We start from the raw sequence: 24,457 nt of genomic DNA on the forward strand, positions 1-24,457 counted from the left end.
TCGGGAGGCTGAGGCAGGAGAATGGCGTGAACCCGGGAGGCGCAGGTTGCCGTGAGCCGTGATGGCGCCACTGCAGTCCAGCCTGGGCGACAGAGCGAGACTCTGTCTCCAAACCAAAAATAATAATAATAATAACCCTGGATCCTACCCTCTTATTAAAAAGATTTTGGATGCTGACAAAAAAAAAAAAAAAAGGATACAGATTTGACCTAGTCGTATATTCCACAACTAGCAGCATGCAAAATACTATAGGAGTTAACAAAAAATCATTAAGACATAACCCCATCCTCTAAGAAATATAATGTTTGTATAAATAGGGTAAGAAATACGCTGTAATTATGTATAATTTAGATGTTGATCAATATTTAAGTAACACTTTATAATACTTTTTGATCATTAAATTTTCAATTTCTGGTAAATTTTCAACAGAGTGTCTGTTTCACATTCCTTACTTGGTGGATGTAGAATGAGATCCAACGATTCTTCACCATCACACAGCCGGTTATCAACATTGCTAAGCCAAAAGGTAAGTCTCTTGATTCATAGGCAGAATGCTTTCATTTATACTGCTCTGAGATATAATTTAGCACCAAAAATCAATTGTAAATGCTATTGTTAATAATAATAAAAACTGATGAGTTAATGAAATTCTGTTCTGTAGCACAGTTATACGTTTTTTAATAAAACAGATATAAAATATATGTAGTAATAAAACAAAACCTTACCCTAAGAGAAAGATTATGGCCATCCTTATTAGAATTTTTAAATAACGAAAGTCTTTCTACAAAAGTAGGATATTCTAAAGAATGGAGACTACATCATATTCTGCATTTTATCCTCAGCACATGACAGTAAGAGGTAAATATTTATTAAAGACCACTGCACTTTTTTGTAAGCCAGTTTCCTCAAAGAGTTCATATGCTTTCACCAATAAATATAATTAGTCTGACACTCTAAAAGAAAATGTGCTAACTTAGTTATGCAAAATATTTCTTCCATGAATTAGCAGAGTTAATGCTAAATATGTTTTGCTAATTTAGAAGGGTGATTTTATCAGTAGGTGAAATGGATATGCTTGAGTCTTGTGATTTCATCTGCCTAATATTGATGTATGCTTGGAATTTCAACAACAAAGAATTACTCTTTGGATAAAAGATATCTACTTCTGCCCAAAGCAGCATAATAATCCATATCCATCATGTAAACTTCAAAGTTAGATATAAAATCAACTTGATTTTGATAATTAACCAAATCTATATAAGAAAGTAACATACATTTTGGAGACCTTAATTCTGTTTGCTGCTCTTCTTGTACTAGCTGTTATCTTAAATTAGTAATTTCACATTTTTGAGAGTTTCCATATAAAACATAAAACAACATATAAATCATATATAAAGAATTTTATAAAGAGCAGATGAAAAATCATGATCTGTATAAAACATAGTTGATCAATGATGGTAAAGGGATGTAAAAAGCACAAATTGTGGCTATGTCAGATAAAGTATTTTTCCTTTAAGAAAAAGGTTGAGGTCTATATTTGAGCAACTCACTTGGGGGTTGGAAAAAAAATGGCCTTGTGAGGTCTATATTTGAGCAACTCACTTGGGGGTTGGAAAAAAAATGGCCTTGTGACATTAGACAATTTTTTTAACATCTCTGAGGTACACTGTAAAAAAAAAAACTTGTGACATTTAATTGTCATAATGCATGTAAGTAAACAAACAGAACAAAAATTGATACAGAGCTAGTAAATTGGTCTTCATTTTTGTTTTTAAATTTATTTTAGAACTACAAAGTGATAGTAATTTATAATTCAAATAAAATTAGTACTCTGAGCTTGAAAATAATTTACCTCATTTTTCTGTCTCTCTACTGAACATGATGCACTGTATGTCATATCACTTATTGTGTTTGCATGGTATTGATTCAGTGAATTTTGATACTGACAAGTAATTATAAAACAAAATTTAAAAATAATTAGGTTTTCAGAAAATCAATCCTATTGTAATTTTTGAGAACATTACAAAGTTTTCTTAAATATGTCAGCACTGTTATTTAAGTAAAAAGATAAAATAATTTGTATTATTAATATTTTACAGAAAACACAGAAACAGAATGTTGAAATGTACAATACATTCTTTTAAAAAGTCACATTTAGTTATTCAAATACAATTTGAGTTTATATGTGTGCTCCTATTTACTCAACAGCAATATGAAATATTATATAAATTTATTTTATCATATGTCAATTTATAAAGAACAAATAATTTGGAGTCAGATAAAAAAGTTTTTAATTCTGCCGTATTTATTTCATGCTCTGTGCACCTTGGATAAGTTACTTACCTTTAAAAAAAAATCATTCTAACTTGTAGAGTTAGGGGTACCAAATCCTTAAAATCTAAATTTTAGTTATGAGATACAGGTAATTAAAGAAAATATTCTGCACAGCACCTATCACAGAAGGGGCAGTGATCACAAATATGATGATGATTATAATATAATATTCTTTTATAAAATATTAAAAACTATGTTTTCCAATGTAAAAAGTAATGAACAATATACTTTTAAATATTCCATATTTATATAGTCTTTAAACCTCAAAAATAACATTTGTGTTTCTTATTTTCTGGAAAAAAAAAAAAAAACCTCCTGTATATTTCTATTAATCTGGAATACACCAGTTTGTATTTAACTGAATGGAACTTGCAAGCAAAATATATAGGAAAGATTTTAATTAGAAGTAAAATAATTATGGTAATGTTCTGTTTACCCTTATTGAAGGATAAGACTTGAAAGGTGTATGAAGATATAGTTATTGATATAGAATACAGATCAAAGATCTACTAAATTTTAAAACAGAATTTCCACTACTAATTACTTCTTACTAAATAATTAACTCTTTTTTATATAAGATAAAGTGAAGAGTTAAAAATATAGTGAGGCATTGGTGTGCTAGGAATAGAAGAAGGGTCACGAAGGTACAACATTTAGGATTAAATTTGTTCTGGGTATTTGCCAATCCACAGAAGTGACTGAAAGGTTGGATTGCACTTTAGACAGCCTATGTTGCTAAGAAAACAAAAGTAAATGCAGTAGACTTTGGTAACACTCCCTTCCTGCAACACAAATAATTCCAATCTAAGAGTAAAGCTGAATGTAATAAAATTGGCATCCCTACATAGTGGAGTCTATCATAAAATAATATGAATAGTCAAGACAATTCCAAACCATGCAATTGAATTAAGGTAATTAATTATTGCTAAAGTCTACAGATAATAGGCAGAAGTAAATTACAAGCAATTTCTCGAGTAAGAAATCCATTACAGATGACATAATCATCATCCTCAAATTTACCTCTGCAAGTACTTTTTCAGTGACAATATACTACAAACACAATCAAATGTAACCAGGAAAAAAAGGTGGCAAAATTATATGAGCAGGAATTTCAAAAATAAGAATAAAGAGACAGCTCAAAAAAAATTACAAATGTTGGAACTATCAGATAGAGACTGAAGATAACATTATTTATTTTGGCCAGGCTCTTTGGCTAACGCCTGTAATCCCAACATTTTGGGAGGCCAAGGCAGGTGGATCACCTGAGGTCAGGGATGAGACCTGCCTGATCAACATGGTGAAACCCCATCTCTACTAAAAATACAAAAATTAGCTGGGCGTGGTGGAGGGCGGCTGTAATCGCAGCTACTTGGGAAGTTGAGGAAGGAGAATCACTTGAACCCAGGAGGTGGAGGTTGCCGTGAGCTGAGATCACACCATTACACTCCAGCCTAGGCAACAAGAGCCAAACTACGTCTAAAAAAAAAATAAAATAAAAAAATTTATTCACATTCAAGGAGGTAAAAACTAAGATTCAACAATTGGATAGAGTACCAAATATAATAAAAAGAGACTTAGCACATTGAAAAATATATAGATTATTGCAGTGGATAACATAACAATCTAAAACAAAGACTCAATGAACATACTCAAAAGCATATTATGCAAAGCAAATGAGAAACAATACATTTGATGATTGGCCAAAACAAACAAAACAGAATGCAACAATTAGAGATAAAAGTTCAGAAATTTTTATATAGGAAAAAAGAAACAAATAGCATATTGGTGAATCTCTAACATATGATTAATTCGAGTCCCAGAAGTGAGGAGTATATTGATGAGACAGAAGTAATACAAAAGGTAGCTTATGAAAATTTTCTAAAATGCATGAATATGACTAGCCCATTTTTTCAAGATTTTTTTTGCTACTAAGTAGAGTGGATACAAAAGACAGTCTACACATCAACCATCAAAATAAAACTAAAGAAAACTGGTCAAGTAAAAATAGAAAAGAGCTCTTACTTTCTTTTTTTTTTTTTTTTTTTTTTTTCTTTTTTTGAGATGAAGTCTAGCTCTGTCGCCCAGGCTGGAGTGCAGTGGTGCAATCTGCGCTCACTGCAAGCTCCGCCTCCCGGGTTCACGCCATTCTCCTGCCTCAGCCTCCGGAGTAGCTGGGACTACAGGCGCCCGCCACTACGCCTGGCTAATGTTTTATATTTTTAGTAGAGATGGGGTTTCACCATGTCAGCCAGGATGGTCTCGATCTCCTGACCTCATGATACACCCGCCTTGGCCTCCCAAAGTGCTGGGATTACAGGCATGAGCCACCGCGCCCAACCCTCTTATTTTCAAGTTAGTAATAGTGACATTTACAAATGATTTCTCAACAGTGATGGAAGCCAAAATATAGTGACATGATATCGTCATTTGTGAAAAAGAAAATAACTGCCAATTCAGAAATCTATGCCAAAGTAAATTGTAATTGAAGATATGATGTTGAAATAAAGACATTTTTAGGAAAACAAAAATAATTTACTATCAGTAGAAGTAAAATAAGAGGGCTTCTTAGGAATATTCTTGAAAATAAAGGAAAATTATGCCAAATGGATTTTGGAAGTATGTAAAGAATAAAATATAATGAAAACGTAAATAGTGGGATGAATTTAAGTAAACACTGACTTTATAAAATACTACTAATAATGCAGAAAAAATATTATAAATTATTAGGTATATTTAGAATTATATACTCTAAATGCTTTATTTTCCTTGAACAATTTCAAAATATCAATATTAGGCTTTGATAATTTGAATATTTGTTTTCATTTTCAAAATAGCTATTAAGTTTAAGAAGTTGTTATACTCAAAACTTTTAGAATGAAATATCATCTACCTGAATAGCATTATCAATCAGCTTTACTTCATTGACATTTACAGAATACTCCATTCAACATTATTAGAATATACATGATTTTCAAAGCTCATATGGGATGTTAACCAAAACATTACATTTTGGACCATAAAACATATTGTAATAAATGTAAGTTAATAAAAATCTTATACAATATGTTCTCAGACCACAATGGAAATAAGCTAGAAATCAATACTAGAAAGATAACTAGAAAATCCTAAAGTATGTGGAAATTAAACAACACACTTTTAAATGACACATGAATCAAATAAAATGTGTCAAAAATAAATTTCACAAATATTTTGAAGTAAATGAAAATGAAATATAACATATCAAGTTGATATAACAAAGTCTTTAGTAATATTTTCATAATATTAAGTCAATGTTATTAAAGTGAATAAGTATCTGAAAACCGTGATCTAAGCCTGCATCTCAGAAAACTAGAGAAAGAGCAACTTTAGCCTAAAGCTTGCAGAAGTAAAGAAGTGGTAAAAATAAAAGTGAAATCAATAAAACTGAAAAAGTGTAACAATAGAGATAATCAGTAAAATTAAGAGGTAGTTCTTTGTAAAGATCATTAATGATGACAAACTTCTAGCCAAGTTAACCAAGGACAAAAGAGAGAAGACAAAATTTCTAATAACATAAATTAAAAAGGGGTATAATTACTGATGCTATGGACTTTTAAAAAATAAAGGAATATTATGAACAACTCTTTTTTCACAAATTTGATAACTTAGACAAGAATGACCAATTCCTTGAAAGACACAAATTTCTAAAACTGACAGAAAGATGAAGAGATTGCCTGAATAGGCCTATATCTATTAAAGAAATTGAGTCAAAAAGTAATAACGTTCCAAAAAAGAAAGCAACAAGCCCAGAAAATTTATTAGTGAATTCTACCAAACATTTAAGAAAGAAAAGATACAAATTTTCTACAATCTCTTCCAGAAAACAGAGATGAAGGAAACATTTCCTACATATCCTCAAGGATAGAATTATTCTAATACCACAACAGATAAAGACATTACAAGAAAGGAAAACAACAGACCTTATCTCTCGTGAGTGTAGATGCAAAATCCTCAATAAATGTTAGCATATCAAATCAAACAAAATATAAAAATAAAGTACAACCTAGTAGCATTTATCCAATTATAAATAGATAGGTCAATATTTGAAAATATGCTAAAATAATTACCTCTTTAGGAGAGGTAATATGAATATATGCTTCTTAAATGTGAACTGTGCACGGTGACTTTCTTCCAAAGAATAAAGTGTAGAAAAGGGTGGGGGGGGAGTGTCACTTCAGAGTGTAGAAAGATAACAAGCAGTATCTCAGCAAGGTGATGAGGGTCATTATCAAGAGTCATATATTATGTAGGTGAAAATGGCACTTTACCTCTGGGATCTTCTTTCCTCCAATTCATAACCTCTGTCTAATCATGAGAAAAACATCAGGTGAATTTTTTAGAGAGGGGTATCCTACAAAATATCTGCCAAGGTCATCAGAAACAAGGAAATTCTGAGAAACTGTCACAGGCAAGAGGAACCTAAAGGGAGATGAAAGCTAAATGTAACATGGTATTCTGGATGAGGTCCTGGAACAACAACAAATTACATAAAGAATCTGAACTATGGACTTCAGCTAATAACAATGTATCAAATATAGGCCCATAACTTAATAAATAATAGTATGATAATACTGTGAGTTGTTGATAGTAGGATTTTAAAATATTTATCTCATTCCATAGGTAGATTTTTTACTCTGTTAATTGCTTCCTTTGCTGTCCTGATTTTTAGCTTAATTTAGTTCCACTTGTTTATTTTTGGCTTTATTACCTGTGTACTTTTGGTAGCATATTCATAAAATCATTGCCAACATCAGCTCATTAAGTTTTTTCTTATTTTTTTAGGAATGTCATAGTTTTGGGTCTTTCCTTTGTGTAAGTCTTACCTTTTTGTTTTAGTCTAATTTGAGTTGATTTTTCTGTATGATATAAGATATAGAATGGGATACATTTTTTTTTTTTTGCAAACCACACATCTGATAAGTGGCTAATACCCAAAATATATAAAGAACTCTTATAACTCATCAGTAACAAAGCTAATACTCTGATTTTAAAAATGAGCTACAACTTGGAAATACATTTCTCCAAAGAAGACATGAAAATGGATAACACATATGAGAAAATATTCAATGATATTAATCGTCAGAGAAATGTGAACCAAAACTACAATGAGATATCTTCTCAATCTGTGGGGATGGCTATTAACAATTTCAAAAAATGCAGTATGTGTTGGGAAAGATGTGGAGAAATCGGAACCCTTGTACACTATTGGTGGGAATGCAAAATGCTGCAGCCACTATGGAAAACAGCATGGGTGTTCCTCAAAAATTAAAAATGGAGCTACCCTATGATCCAGCAACCCCACTTCTAGGTATTTATTCAAAAGAACTGAAATCAGGATCTCAAAGTGATGCATGCACGTATAAGACGAAAGAATTGCTGAAAATTAGTGTGTAGTTAGAAAAAGAAATGTAATGTAAATTAAGTAGAAATAAGAATGTGAAAAACATAAATTAGTATAATTAAAGAATTACAATTTTAGATGATCATAAAAATAAGTGAAAATTATTTTTGAAAGCTTGATATGATTTGTAAATATCTATTATGAATGATCAGATAAAATGAGAAAAGTTACAAATAACCAATTCAGAAATGAAAAGAGAATACTGCTACATATACTTGACACATTCAAATGTTAATTAGAATATAATATGAACAATATTATTTAAATAAGGTGAAAACATATGCATAATAGACAAATTTTAGAAAAGTAAAACTTACCAAAACAGACACAAGAAATAATAAAGTATTAAAATAAGTCTAAATCCTTTCAAAATAAAAACATTCAGAAATCTAGAAATAATAGAAAACCAATAAATACAGGCAAAAAGTTCTCAAAGAATTCAAAATCACAGTGATAGAACATTTCACACCTATTAAAATAAATGAAACAGGCCGGGCGTGGTGGCTCACGCCTGTAATCCCAACACTTTGGGAGACCAAGGCGGGCAGATCACGAGGTCAGGAGATCAAGACAATCCTGGCTAACACGGTGAAACCCGGTCTCTACTTAAAATACAAAAAATTAGTGAGGCGTGGTAGCTCATGCCTGTCGTCCCAGCTACTTGGGAGGTTGAGGCAGGAGAATGGCGTGAACCTGGGAGGCGGAGCTTGCAGTGAGCCCAGATCACACCACTGCACTCCAGCCTGGGTGACAGAGCGAGACTCCTGTCTCAAAAAAAATAAATAAATAAAAATAAAAATAAAATAAAATAAAATAAATTATGATGCCAAATGTGGACTGTGATGTATAACACTCATCCATAACATTCATGGCTAATGGTCCTAATTATTTTGGAAAATAGTTTGTCATTGTCTGGTAAAATTGAAGATACACTTAAGTGATGCTGTTCCAACTCAATTGCAATATGTTAACCCAACAGAAATGAATGTATTTTTATACCATCAAACATAAACAAATATAGTCTACACATACTATTTATAATAGTCACCAAAATAGAAACAACCCTAATGCCCATAAAAGATATAAGTAATGAATAAATCGTTGTATATTCATCCATTGCAATACTGCACAGGTATAAAATGAACAGCTACAAATACAAACAACCCAACAGATGGAACATAAAAGTTTGAAGTAAAGAAGCCAGGCAGAAGGGAATTTATAGTGTTTGATTTCATACACGTTAAGTTTAAAGGTAAGAAAGACAAAAAGAATGGTTTTGAGGATAAATAGTTAGGTTTTAGAGATGAATAGATGAAATGATACAGATTAATTAATGTAAAACTTGGGGAAATGGAGAAATGAGAGGTGACTGAGTAGGAGCATGGAGGGAGGCTTCTGAGCCTTCAGTGTTCCTTCTCTTTTTCTTCTGTGTAGTGACACAAGTATTTTCTTTATCATAATTTGTTAAGCTGTACATTTATATTTTATATAGTTTGCATTCATCGTAGTTTATAAAAAATAAAGATGAATAAAAAAATTACACGTTCTACAATTACACATCAATTGTGTTTGTGTCTGTGGTATGTTTCAAGCTGTCACAGGCAGTAGGTTGAATAAATCAATAAATAAATTAAAATACATCATGAGATAAATTTCAACCACAATGGTTTTATTTCTGATAGCTTTATTATTATTATTATTATTTTATTATTATTATTTTATTATTATTATTATTATTTTGAAACAGAGTCTCACTCTGTCACCCAGGCTGGAGTCCAGTGGCACGATCTTGGCTAACTGCAACCTCCACCTCCCGGTTTCAAGCGATTCTGCTGCCTCAGCCGCCCGAGTAGCTGGGATTACAGGCACGTGCCACCACGCCCAGCTAATTTTTGTATTTTTAATAGAGACGGGGTTTCGCCATGTTGGCCAGGCTGGTCTTGAACTCCTGACCTCAGATGATTGACCCACCTCGGCCTCCCAAAGTGCTGGGATTGCAGGTGTAAGCCACAGCGCCTGGCCTTTCTGATAGCTTTTAAAGAGTGAATGAACAAATTGAATTAGAGTCATCGATAATGCATATCCTCTCTTATCAGACATGTTTCTTTTCACTACCCAGAGAATGCTGTTCATGCTCATCAACTCCTGCCTCCTCAACAAGGTTCCTTTCGTCTGTGCTCTGATTTCAATTAATGGCAAAACACCATGTTCCTAAGCCTCAGTTACTTAAACACAGGCATTGTTTACTTCTCAGAGCTTAGTGTCCTTGTAGTGATAAAATGTACAAAGTAGCATTTGGTTTTCCTTCATATTGTCTATGGAATATTACTGCCCTTCTTTATACTCCAATAGCCATTGCTCAAGTTCTCATCATTTCTTATTTTCTACAATGGCCTCAACTGCTGAATTTAAGCCCTCTGTACTGTATACATAAATATTTCACATGCTGATGTAAACTTATTTTATTAATACTAATAATATTTATTAAGGTTTTATATGCCAATCTCTAAGCTAAATATTTTTATTCTTCATCTTATTGAATATTCATTTAGTCCTTGTATCATCCCAATGATGTTATTTTCTGTATTTTCAATGAAGAAAATACATAAATAAATATTAAGTAAATTGTCAAATTACACAGCTGGTAAGTAAAGGGTTGGGACTGAAACCCAAATCTCATGCTCTAAATAGTGCATTTTCTCCTTGCTTACAAAGTAAGGTATAAGCAAATAAAAAGTTCTCATGCAAGCAGCGTTGTCAGGCATTCACAATTCTCTGCAATCTGCCTCCAGTCTATAATTTCAGCCTTATCTCCAACTGTCTCCATTCACATAGACTCATTATTTACAATCCAAGTCACATCTTTCTGTGTGCTTTTGCAACAACTATTCTTTTGACCTATGCATCTCATCTCAAGTCTCCAATTAAAACATCACCTCTCTGTCAAGGCCCTACATACATATATCCCCCTCCATGAAGCTTTCGCTAACCCATCAGTAAGAATTATCCCTCCTTGTACTGTCCTTCCATAGAACTCTACTAAGGCCTCTATGAATATTCTATTTAAATTTGTTTTATAATTTATGCACATATCATCACCTGTACTGTCAAAACGTGGTCTAAATGTCAAAAGCCATCGTAATCTATCCCTGCATGCTCCTCCTACCTCCTCCTACACTGTACACCCATTCATTCTAACAAATAACAACCACTGGTTTCTTGATAATCCTCCCAGGCAGGTGTTTTACCTCTGGTCCTTACTTTGCTTTAAATGTACTCCACCAACCATCATCCTCTGTTGCTATCTTCTCCACTCCTATGTGGATTTCTAGTTCTACTTCAATCAGGAATCCAGCTATTTGTCAGGGTAGCCTTCTTTTTCATCCCAAACCCCAGCACTTCCGCCTCTCCCCACCTTCACTTGCTATATACTTGCTCAATACTTTGCATTATTCCTTCATTTATTTTTATCACAACTTGTATTTATTACACTAATTTGTGAAATTGTTTCTGTCTTTCTTCGTCTCTAAACTGTAGCTGCATAAGAGTAAAGACCACATTTTTTCCCTTTGTTTCTAATGGAATCCTCAGTGCCTAGCCCATGTCAGGAACATAATAATCAATGCATTTAATTATTTATTTATTTAATTTTGAATGGGCAGTTTCTTGTGGTTTATAGACAATGTCATATTCAGTACTCCACTCAAGTGTCGGGATTTTCAAATTGACTTTCATAATGAGAGGATCACACTGTGAAATTTCAGCTCAGGAATAAGCAGAACAGAACCATTTCATCGTAGGTTTAAAACTCATTCGATCTCAGTTCCTTTCTAAGTAATGGAAAATAGTAGGCCTATCTAAATGGAATAGGGCTATCTATCTAAATGTTGTTATATAGAGGACAATCTCCATGCATCATGTTTTATTTATCATGTTTCAGATATAGTCTTTGTAGCAAGAAAACATAAAGTGTATGCATCATTTTCTTGCTCATTTTATCCTTTCTTTCTCCGTAATTTTTTTTTTTTTTTTTTTTTTTTTTTTGAGGCGGAGTCTTGCTCTGTCGCCCAGGCTGGAATGCAGTGGTGTGATCTCAGCTTACTGCAAGCTCCGCCTCCCGGGTTCACACCATTCACCTGCCTCAGCTTCCTGAGTAGTTGGGACTATAGGCATGTGCCACCACGCCTGGCTAATTTTTTGTATTTTTAGTAGAGATGGGTTTTCACCATGTTAGCCAGGCTAGTCTCAATCTCCTGACCCGGTGATCCACCTGCCTTGGCCTCTCAAAGTGCTGGGATTACAGGCGTGAGCCACCGTGCCCGGCCTCTCCATAAATTTTTTATCTTCATTTCGTATATTTGTGAATATCTGCACGTTTCTTTCCTGTCAGTTACTTAGCTCAATAATCTTTATTGCATGGTCATAATTTTAATACCATGCCTAACTTGCAGGCCCTGTGCATAATAACAGTTATAGAATTTGTACCCCTGACACACTTATATCAATACCTTTTCTCCATCCTGGTTTTTCCATCGGTCTCTATCACCTGTCTTTTTCTTTTTTGCTCTTCAATCTTGTCTGCCAGCTGGTGTTTACCTAATGATTTTCAGTCTTTTCTGCCTTTTCAAATAATATATATGTCTCTTTGCTAGTAAATTGTCCAGCTGTGGATTTCTAAATAGCTGTAGCCTAGTCATGGGAATTTTAACCTGAGGCTCCAGAGTAAAACTTGGCAGTAGAACCATATACCCTTAGAATGTCCTTGGATACTGCTTAAGATACACTGGGGATCCTTGGACAGGGTTCTCTCTCACAATTCCAACTTCAGTGTGTGTGTGTGTGATCTTTTTTATTATATATTTATATATTTTTTTATTATATATTTATCTGATAGCTCCCTTCTCAAATTAGATAAACTCTATGTAACTAGAGCCTGTGCCCTTTTGCCCATTTTCTCTCTTTTTGATTCTTAAGGAACTATGAGTTTCCTACATTGATATAAAGTGATCCAAACAACACTACATTAATTTCAGAATTGAATTTTACATTTTAAAAAAATATGATTAACCATTATAATGACTCCAGATCGTTCTAAGGTTAAAAGTTACTAGAGCCTAAAGAATATGATGAGAAAATAAATGCATTCTTACCTCCTAGAAAAGCACCAACAATTAAAGCTTATGACCAGATCCTGAGTTTGGAACGTAATCACAATTCCAGGAAAATGAAAGAAAATATGATGCAAATGTAAACTAACAAAAATTACATGTGGCTTCAAACACAATCAATCTCATAGTCAAGGAGTGTCAAAGACAGGAAGTTTGCCTTTTATGTAGATATTAAGCTAAAATACGGATTTGTGAGAAGTAATAATTACAATGTGGATGTAAAGAAAGATGGTTACTGTGCCTTTAAAATTGAGAAATAGTTGATTTGCACTGAACAAGCAGGAATTACTAAGGGCTTTGAAAAAATAGGCAAATCTGGTAAAGTTTGTGTGTGTGTGTGTGTGTATCTTTTTTTCTCTCAAGTTCTTTTGTTTATATTGAATATAATCCTTTCAAGATTTCTCTAGTTTTAACATCTAAGAAGCATATTTTCAAAAGCCGTTTACCACAAACTAGAAGCTAAACAGCATACTCAAAGAAATTTTCATACCAATGTGGCCAATTTCACTTTAGATAAAAGGTAATGTTAACTTTAAGCATAACGGCCCGTCAAATGTTGTTTTTATAATTTATTGAAACAGTTTAATATTCTAGACACAGATTTCTCTTTTCAGTTTTTTTAATTACTATATTTTCAGTTGAAATGAAGTCAGCTGTGGCAATTAGCTTTATTTTATTTCTGGGTGTTGATATGATTATATCATATCCTACTTACTATTTCCTGGAATAAGTTTCTTCCTAGCAATCAATATGTGACTTGTTACAATCACATTCTGTTATTATTATTAAGTTGCCTTAGAGCATAATATTGTTTCTGAAAATCATATTTGCTTTTTCCAATTTTCTCTGAGAAAATAATTGGAAATATATAATTTTATAAATAATCTTGCAAATAAGATCTTTCACCTAAAATTTAGTTAGAGCTTTTTAAATAATTTTGTTGTAGTCATTTTTTTTGTTTTGTTTTTTAAGTCTAGCTTTTTCAAAAACAATAACTCATACTGGTATAACTTCTGTATGTAACTTCTGGGTCTACCAAAAATACAAACAATTGTAATCTCATTTGCATTGTTGCAGATAAAATATTTACTCTTAAGATTTTTGTCTTCACTGGGGCAAAGGGGCAAGTCTAGAAATAGTCAGAGCCTATCTCGCTCTGTCTCCCAGGCTGGAGTGCAGTGGGGCGATCTTGGCTCACTGCAAGCTCTGCTTCATGGGTTCATGCCATTCTCCTGCCTCAGCCTCCCAAGTAGCTGGAACTACAGGCACCCACCACCACACCGGGCTAATTTTTTGCATTTTTAGTAGAGATGGGGTTTCCCCGTGTTAGCCAGGATGGTCTCGATCTCCTGACCTCATGATCCACCTGCCTTGGCCTCCAAAAGTGTTGGGATTACAGGCATGAGCCACTGCACCCCGCCAATAAGACCGATTTCTATAAAAATGGACTATCAACAAATAGCCAGCTGGCAGAAATTCTGGTTGCTCTGTGAGACACTGTCAAAGAGAAGAAGAAAGGGAATATTATACTGGTAAGAGATAGACAAGCGTTTAGGAGGGTTACTGGACGTTTCTGATGTTGGAGATCTCTGACCAAGCATAGGTACTCAATGACTGAGTAATTTTGTGGATTAACTAATGTATCATAATGATGAAAGGGGGGATCTTAGTGTAGGACGAAACTGGGCCAAACAGGGCTCCAGGAATAAGCAAAGATAAGACAAAACCAATTGGTTTCATAAATTAATTAATAAGTTAAGTTGACTATGCAGCTATTATGAGACAGAATGTGGATGTCAATCTATATATTGTAACTGTAAATCCCAGGTCAGAATAATTTGTATCAGCTGTCCCTACTTAACAGTAATAATAATAACATCAATAGTTAATGAAAATAAATATTTTAATAGACATTTTATATGTTATGTATGTAATTTCTATAGTGGCTTGATAAAATACGTAACATTAACTACATTTGAAAGATAGGAAATTTAGGGTTAGAGAAGTTAAAAATTAAATCCATGGCTATTACATTTCAGAGCCCAAGACTATTAATCACTGACACAAATATTCAATTAATAAGTATCTGGATTGGAACTTGAGTGTGAAAAATTGATTTGATTTTTATATTGATTTGATATTTATAACACTTGATGTGTTACAAAAATACAACTGTAATAGTGTCTTTTATCTTACTCTTCCCATGGCTTGAGAAGTACTTTACCTGGCTTTTTAAAGACTAGCATCAAAGTCATCACTTCAGCCCCTGACATATAAAGAACCCAAGTAATCCACCCTCCCCGAGTTTTGTTAAGTATATTTCATTTGTAACACTTTTTGTCTAACTAAAATATCTTATTTATGAATTGTTTACTCATTATTTGTCTTCCTGAACTAAATGTAAGCTCCAAAATAATGACATCTGTTAGTTCACTGTTTATGTCTTTATTACCAATCAGCAGCAAATGAGAGTCATTCAATAAATATTTGTGAAATCAGTAAAAAGAAAGGACATGTAGATGTTTGTTTTCTCCCCAAATTCATATGTGAAAACTCTAGCCCCAAAAAGGGTGGTATTAGGGAGTGTAGCATTTGAAAGGTCATTAGATTTGGGTGAGGTCTTGAGAGTGGAACCCTCATGAGAAAGAGTTCTAGTCTCTTTCTCTCCACTTTGTGAGGATCCAGCAAAAAGATGTCTATCTTCAAGCCAAAAAGAATGCCCTAACCAGACAACAGATCTACCTGCACCTTGATTTTGGACTTCCCAGCTTCCAGAACTGTAAGAAGTAAATGTTTTATGTTTAATCAGGAAAGAAAGGAAAAGGAAAGAAGAAAGGGAGAGAGAGAAAGAGAATGAAAGAATGAAAGAAAGGAGGGAGGGAGAGAAGGAAGAAAGGGGAGAAGGGAAGAAGGGAGGGAGGGAGGGGAGAGAGAGAGAAAGAGAGAGAGGGAGGGAGGGAGGTGTAGGAAGGCAAAACCAACAAACATAAATTTTTACTCAGTACTATAACGCTAATTTTTAAAACTGATAGCTTTCAATGTATGCAACTATAGAAAATGCAGGAAATCTTATACTTTGCTGGAAATGTAGATTGCTGGAACTGTTATTGTAAAAATAATGAGAAAGTACAAATTAGAAATGTCTGTATATGTATAACCTTTGACCTAATCATCGTTCTTTCTAAGAAATTTTCTACAGTAATTAAGATAAAAGAGTATAAATATATATATATAAGCTATGCATCATAAAAATTATATTTGTAATTTATAAAATCTTAAAATTTAAAAGAAATGTAAATAAAGTAAATAATAATCAAATGGATCACAGTTGAATAAATTATATGAAATATTATGTAGCTATAAAAAAGAGCATCAAAATATTCTATTTCTAGTATCCCATTTATTCTTAGTAATGTACAGTATAAATTAAAAATTATAAACTTTCATGAATAAAAAGACTGAAAAACATAAAGATACTTTTCAACTTATAATGTTTTAATGTAATCTTAATTTCAAAAATCATATTTTTGGGACAATCATTATAGGAGAAACATGAAAAATTATGAAATTCATTAATACTAACAATATGAATGTGATATAATAACCAGAAGAAAAAAATTAAAAGGAAGAAATGTTATTTATTTTGACTGCAAATAGGGATACAGGATTAATATTACATATTAAAAACTAGAATAACTTAAAAGAAGTGATATTGCCATAAAATGAATATGAAGATCATGGGAACTAAATGAATAGACTTTAGACAAATAGCATTACATAAAATAATTTAATTTGGTATACAATAAATATTTCCTATATATTTTAAAGACAGAGTTATTTAATACATGATTATTGAAGAAATCTGCCTTATCAAAAATTATCATTTGATAAAATGATGAAACATAAAAATAGCACTATTAAAATATAAAAATATTTGAGCAATTATGTCTCTGGAGGAAGCATGGTAAAATTTAAAAGCAATGAAATAAATTATGAAAAATGTTTGAAGACATGTGTATGTCAAAAAAGCAATAATCATTATTTTAAAAGATTTAAAAGGTAGAATAAAAGACATTTTAACAATAATGCAATATATACTAAAATAAAACAACCATGTACAGTTTTATGCTTACAAATTAGCAAAGAAAAAAGCAAAATATTTAATGTCAATATGCTAACTCCTGAATCATTGTGGAAAGGAAAATTATTATAACTAATTGGCAAAACAATTGGGCTGCATACAACTTAGAGATTTGACCTATTGACTGTGTTACATAAACAATAAATTAAGAAAATAGTGTATCTCTAAAAATAAATCACCCAAATTGTGTTTTAAAGACTAATTTATAATAAAAAAGAAAACTCCATAAGTAAATTATCATATAGGAATATACTTAAACATAATTGACCCACACACCATAATTTCTAAGGAATAAATGTGTTTACAGTTGTCCCCCTTTATCTGAAGTTTCCCTTTTCGCTTTTTCAGTTACTCATGGTCAACCACAGCCTGAAAATATTAACGAAAAAATCCCATATATAAAAAATTCATGTGTACAATTGTGCGTTCTTCTGAGAATTGTTATAATTGTTTTATTGTTATTATTCAATCTTTATTGTGCTTAACTTATGAATTAAACTTCATCATTGGTATGTTTGTATTTTTTTGTAATGAAAAAACTTAAATTTACTCTTGATAATTTGAAGAGTGTCTTATTATTTGAAAGATATTCAATTCTAAGTGTACATAATGAAGAAATACACTTTTTACAAATTCAGCCATAGTGGTCATTATTCCTCTTTATAGTACCTCTATTCCTTCTTCAGTCAGTGGCAGAATGACCTTTTATAATTAAAACATTATAATCTGTGCTTCTCCTCTTCTTTTAAATTTAAGTTTTAAATTGGCATACAATAATAACTGTATGTACCTATTAACAGGATATATAGTGACATTTTGACACATATAATCTATAGTATTCAGATTGGGGTAATCGGTAATCAGCATATCCATCATCCTAAACACTTATTTTTTTTTCTGTTGGGAAAATTCACAATGCTCCTTCTAGCCATTTAAAACTACATAATGTCTTATTGTTAATTATACTTATCCTACACTGGTATTGACACTAGAATTTATTTCTCCTATCTAGCTGTCATTTCTTCCCCCTACTCTTCTCAGCCTCTAGTATCCTCTGTTCTACCAAAAGAACATAGTATATATAGGGTTTGGCACTATCAGCAGTTTCAGGCATCCACTGGGGTTCTCAGAGCGTGTTCCCCATGGCTAAGAGAGGACTACTGTATAATGTTTTTAAAAATAAAATGGGACTTAGAATTTTAAATAGAGTGTGATGAAATGAAGCTCCAGGATTGTAGGAAAATGTTAACATGGTTATCTAGGAAACGTGGAATTATTATACATGTTTTTTTCCTTTTTTTATCCTTTTCTGTGTTTTCCAGAAGAATTGGGAGTATGACTAATAGAGAAAAAAATTCTATTAATTTTTCTAAATGTTACCTAAAAATTCTCTTAATTTTTAGGTAACATTTCCAGTCAGCGTTATTATGTTTTACCCTCAGGAGCACCTTTTTATTTGTGAGCACGTATGCCATTCTATATGGAGAGGTTTGTGTCATAAATGTATTACAGGAAGTTCACTAATAATATCTTGTACCATAAAAACCTGATCTTCAAAGTTGATGGTTTTGGCAAATAATTATAGCTTATGTCATTAGGATTGGGCAGATACAATATGCTACTCCTTCTGTTAGAATTTTTTGCGTGATTATTTATCTTTTTCACTACAAGCAAGGTTGAGAAACATTGGCATCTATTTTCTGGATACCTGCCAGTAGAAACTAGTATTTCATATTTGGTTCTGACTAATGTTCTTGTCACTTGGATTCATATAATTTTCTTTTAAAACAGGTGAGTATTCTGGAACTCCTTTAGGAAACTAAGTATAATAACATGAATTAATACACGTAATTGTGATTGTGTTCTTCAGGGCAAACGTGTCTTTGTTCCCTCTTTTTTTTTTTTTTTTTTTGTATTTTTTTTGTGTCTGTTCCATGCTTCAGTTATACTTTAGAATATTATAATTGTAAAGAAGAAATAAAAAACAGGAGTGCACTATACCCAATGACAATAATATGATTCTCTGCTTCTGTGGGTTATCTAACTGTATATATGAAGTCACAACTCGAAAACACCTACCACATCTTGGGATCTCAAAAAATTTTCTACAAAATATGTTATGAAAAACAAAAAGTTGGCCGGGCGCGGTGGCTCAAGCCTGTAATCCCAGCACTTTGGGAGGCCGAGACGGGTGGATCACGAGGTCAGAAGATCCAGACCATCCTGGCGAACACGGTGAAACCCCGTCTCTACTGAAAAATACAAAAAACTAGCCGGGCGAGATGGCGGGCGCCTGTAGTCCAAGTTACTTGGGAGGCTGAGGCAGGAGAATGGCGTAAACCCGGGAGGCGGAGCTTGCAGTGAGCTGAGATCCTGCCACTGCACTCCAGCCCGGGCGACAGAGCGAGACTCCGTCTCAAAAAAAAAAAAGAAAAAAGAAAAACAAAAAGTGAGAAAGACTGTTTCCCAGAGTTTAAGAATATAGTGATTGATGGAAAATGGTTTTGAAGAGTTCAGAAATTAAGGCAGTGAAAGACTAGAAGTAATCAATGGAGTGTTTTAAGGATGATGTATGTTAAAGGTTATTTAGAAAAAGGGAGGTGGATGCTAGGATGACCAATAGTCATGAGATAAAGCAGTTTTTATCTACTTTAAATTAGAAGTTAAGTGGTTTTTTTGTTTTTTTTTTCCCCCAGGTACTTTAAAGATATAATCGATTCAACCTTGGAAAACAAATTTTTAAGTTATGCAAAGTATTTTTATTTTATTTCTAATACTAAAGATTTTACATTCACAAATAAAATTTTAGATATAAACACTTCTCAGAATATGATGAAATGTGAATTTTTAAGTTGACTACTTACCTCTTCCCTACCCCAAATAAAAAAACTAAATCATGCTCTGGCTTGCTCACTTTCATATCTGTAGAAATACCTTTCCCGATATAAGGGGTGTCACAAGTAATAATTTTACAGACCGGGGAAGAGATGTAAAATGGAATTGAATTGAAATAACAATTTGACGTAATCACAATAGCTGCTATTTGAGGAAGGAAGGGAAAACCTTAACTATGTATAAAAAAAGTACCTTTCAAAAAATATACCACAATCTTCATGTATTAAAAACAAAAACAACAACAAAATAAACAAACAAACCGAAAAAAACAACTCTTTAGAATAGGGCCCAGGGGAATTTATACAGATATTTCCTGCGCGTAAGACTTTATCAAAGCCTGGAAGAAATTAGCACTAGATTTGTCTTCTAAATAAACTCCCAGTTCTAGAACTTAACCATTTTAACCTCCAGAAGCCACGGAGAAATTTGAATGACAATATAAATAATGACATAAGAAGCAAGGCTGCTGTGCTATGTTGCTATTAGATTTTATTTAACTGGGGGATATAAAACCTAACTAAAAAATACTTTATTAGAAACTTTATTGATATTTACACTGGCTACCTGAAGAAAGAGATTGAAATTTTGTAAGGTAATAATTCAAAATATTTAATCTCATGTTTCTTAGGAAGACAGTAATAGCTGCATAAAAAGTGAGAAAAATTTTGAACAAACTATTTACTTTTCACTATTTACTTCTGTTTCTTAGAATTTTCTCTATTCCCTAGTCGAATATTGTACAATGAACCCCATAGAAAGCTAAGTTAATGAAATTTATGCTGGTATATTGTATCATATAGCAGTGTTGAGAATTACTATAGCAGTATGGCTTTCAGTTTAAGGGCAAGAGGAAATTTACTGTAAAATAAACCTGAAGAAAATCAATGTTTACACATTGCAGAAAATGCTTTTGCAGATTGCTTAGAAAAAATTCTTCACTAGTGCAGTCTAATTTATTTAATGATAATTTTTATTACAAATGAGGTCATTTATTATTCTCCTGAACATATTTGCATGAAATATTAAGATTAAATGGTCATGTCAGATGAAGAGGTAAGTCAGGACGAGAGGGCTTAATGTGAAAAATAAAAACAAAAAAAAAAATGTGTTTATGGAATGCACGAAAGCCTTTACTCCTGAGTCCTTACATCTGGAAGTTTATCCTTCAAAGCCAAAGAAAGACAAAAGGGCAAAGAACTACCACATACTAGTGTGATCCTTCCTTGTGCATTTTAATCTTTTCAAGCAGGGTTCAAAAATTTAAGGGTTTCAAAACATGGTAAGGACTTAAAACTTCGAGAACTGTTACATAAACAAGTGGTAAAGGCATAGACTCAGAGAAATTCAGAAAGCAGCATCAAAAATACTGTTATTATCTACAAAATAAAATACAGTGCTTCTTTTTGAAGGATTTCGCTGAATGAGAGAGTCCAGATTTTTGGAGGAAGCCAGATATGTAATTAGGTAATTGGTCACAGAAATGTAAAAATAATAATAATAATAAAAGTCCTAACAATAGCAAAAGAAATTGTATTATAGTCAAAGAAATACAAAATACAAGGAATTCAGCCATCAAAAGCCACACACACAGACACAGACACACACATACACAGACACACACGTACACAGACACACACACACACGATCTGGGATAATAACGTGGAAATAAGAACTTCCTGTTTCATATACCAGTCTAGAGTTAATTTGAATTATATTAATTAACTTTATCAATGAGCTTTGTAATACAGTACCTGTCCTGAATTTCAATTATTACCTGGAGTGCTGAGGAGAGATAATATACCAACTGAGAGACATTCCGTGATACTAATTAACAGGGGAAATAAGTGTGGAATGCAAATACATGAAAACCACAGCTAACAAAATAATTCTTATTTTTACTCCCACATAACTACAGAAAGATTTTGTGTTTGCTGAAATTTAAAATGAATTTTGACATCATTTCATAATGAGTGTAATTAAAACATCTCATTTCTGTGAGTATGGGGGATCTAAATGAAAAAAAGATGAATGTGAAGTACTTTATAAGAAGATATTCCTATCCGATTTAGAACATGAACCATATGATGCTTAAAAAAAAGGGTTCGAGGTCTGGTGATAAGTCTTATTTTCACGTGTTTTTCTTTCATTCTCATTCTCTTAACTCTTTTAACTTCCTTCTATTTCCTTGATTTTCTGTTTTTTCTTTTTTGTATTAACTTCTCTCTTCTTTCCACTACCATTTAATTCAGAATGATTACAGTTATTAATTGCATTCATCAAATAGCACTCAATGAGTGTCATGCCCATAAAATGAGCATGTTGACATTTATATAAATCAATTAATAAACTAGAACCCAAAATGACTTAACAACTGAATCCGTATCTATTTACAAACTATTTTATTAAAAATAGTCAAAATAAATTAAACTTCTCTGTTTGTCTTTTCTAAACCAATATATGTATATTAACAATAATTTTTTCCCCCAGTGAAGCCTTAACAATTAAGATATAAAATTTTCCCAAAATGACCAAAGTATTACAGATGTATCAGAAAAATTAGCCACCCTAATGGGAAGATGCATACCATTTGGTCCTAAAGTCTTTTTAGCCTTTCAAAATGTTATTAATTACCACTTCTGTATTAGTCCTATCTCACACTGCTATAAAGAACTACCTGAGACTGGGTAATTTAGGAAGAAAAGAGGCTTAATTAACTCACAGTTCAGGAGTCTTAACAGGAAGCATGACTGGGAGGCCTTGGGAAGCTCAATCATGGTGGAAGGCTAAAGGAAAGGAAGCACATCTTAACCATGGTGGAGCAGGAGAGAGAGTGAAGGGGGAAGTGCTACATACTTTTAAACCCTCAGATCTGGTGAGAACTCACTCACTATCATGAAGACAGCAAGGGCAGAATCTACCCCAATGATCCAATCACCTCTCATCAGGTCCCTTTCCCAACACTAGGAATTACAATTCAACATGAGATTTGTGTGGGGATATACAGCCAAACTATATCAACTTCCCATAGATATCTCCTTTTTTTTTTTTTTTTTTGAGACGGAGTCTCACTCTGTCGCCCAGGTTGGAGTGCAGTGGCGCAATCTCAGCTCACTGCAAGCTCAGCCTCCTAGGTTCACACCATTCTCCTGCCTCAGCCTCCCGAGTAACTGGGACCACAGGTGCTGGCCACCACGCCCAGCTAGTTTTTTGTATTTTTAGTAGAGATGGGGTTTCACCATGTTAGCCAAGATGGTCTAGATCTCCTAACCTCATGATCCGCTCACCTCAGCCTCCCAAAGAGATATCTCCTTTTCTATCATGAATATTTTCTATTGCTGTGTCTCGATGATGTCACCCCACGCTGAAGCTTCAAAAAACAAAAACAAAAGAAAAGCCAGGCAGAATATTCCCTGGAAAGGATTTAATTGTGTTTCTATAAAATTTAAAGGTTGAAGTCCTAACCCCCAGTACCTTAGAATATGTTCTTATTTGGAAACAAGGTTGTGGCAGATGTGATTACTTAAGGAGAGGTCATATTAGAGTAGAGTGGATCCCCAATCCAATATGATTAATGTCATTATGAAAGGAGAAAATTGGTAGTTAGATGCATTCACAAGATGAATGCTATTTAAAGATGAAGGCAGAGATACAATGTAAGGAATGCCAAAGATTGCCAGCAAACCACAAGAATCTCTGAAAGGGGGATGAAACAGGTTATCTCCTAAAGCCCTCAGAAGTAACCAGTTCTGGTGAAACCTTGATTTTGGACTTCCACTCTCTAGAATTGTGAGAAAATATATTTTTGTTATGTAAGCCACTCAGTGGTACTTTGTTAAAGCAGCCCAGGAAACTAATAGCCTTTTCGTTCCCTATTTATTTCTTGGGCTTAAATTCCCAGAGTCCAGATAAAATTGTGATTTCATCACAATAGTAACTATAATTCATTGTTGCTCCAATATGAAGGTTAAATGTAACTTCATTGGTGTAGCAAAAACAATGCCATGTGAAATGCTAGTATTGAATATCATACTCTTTAGAGAAGACTCAGTAATAGCTAGCTCTTGTTGCCACCTAGACATTGATATTTGTGGTCTTTCTCTCTTCTCTTTCTAGCTCTGTAGCATTCACACACACACACACACACACACACACACATACACAAAATAATTTTATACAAGAAATAAAACAGTTAATTTCAGAGTTGTGCTGCTTCTTACACAGGATGAAGTGAACTCTATCCCAGGCACAAAATCACAAAAGCTAACAAACCAAACCAAAGCACAGGTCTGCAAGGCTGCAAGCGTTATACAATACTAAGCTGAGTCTTCTAGTAATCCATTAAGTGGCAATGGTTGCTAGACGCTGTAGTTTCATTGCTTAACATATGTAATTATAAGAAAACAAATTATAGCTATAAAATGAGACAAGCAGAGAGCTTTTATATGGCTAAAAGTGCAGTTCACTCATAAATGAAAGAAA

The 24,457-nt window shown here is 32.9% G+C and overlaps 1 long non-coding RNA gene across 1 annotated transcript; it reads left to right on the forward strand.

The window, feature by feature from the left end:
- The first annotated feature begins 128 nt into the window (after positions 1-128).
- On the forward strand, positions 129-19,981 carry LOC103877542. The gene is made up of 2 exons (XR_002517024.2): positions 129-526; positions 19,780-19,981. It is a non-coding gene; the product is annotated as an uncharacterized LOC103877542 (long non-coding RNA).
- The last annotated feature ends 4,476 nt before the right edge of the window (positions 19,982-24,457 follow it).

The sequence above is a fragment of the Papio anubis genome, chromosome 12, assembly GCF_008728515.1.
Source record: "Papio anubis isolate 15944 chromosome 12, Panubis1.0, whole genome shotgun sequence".
Classification (NCBI taxonomy): domain Eukaryota; kingdom Metazoa; phylum Chordata; class Mammalia; order Primates; family Cercopithecidae; genus Papio; species Papio anubis.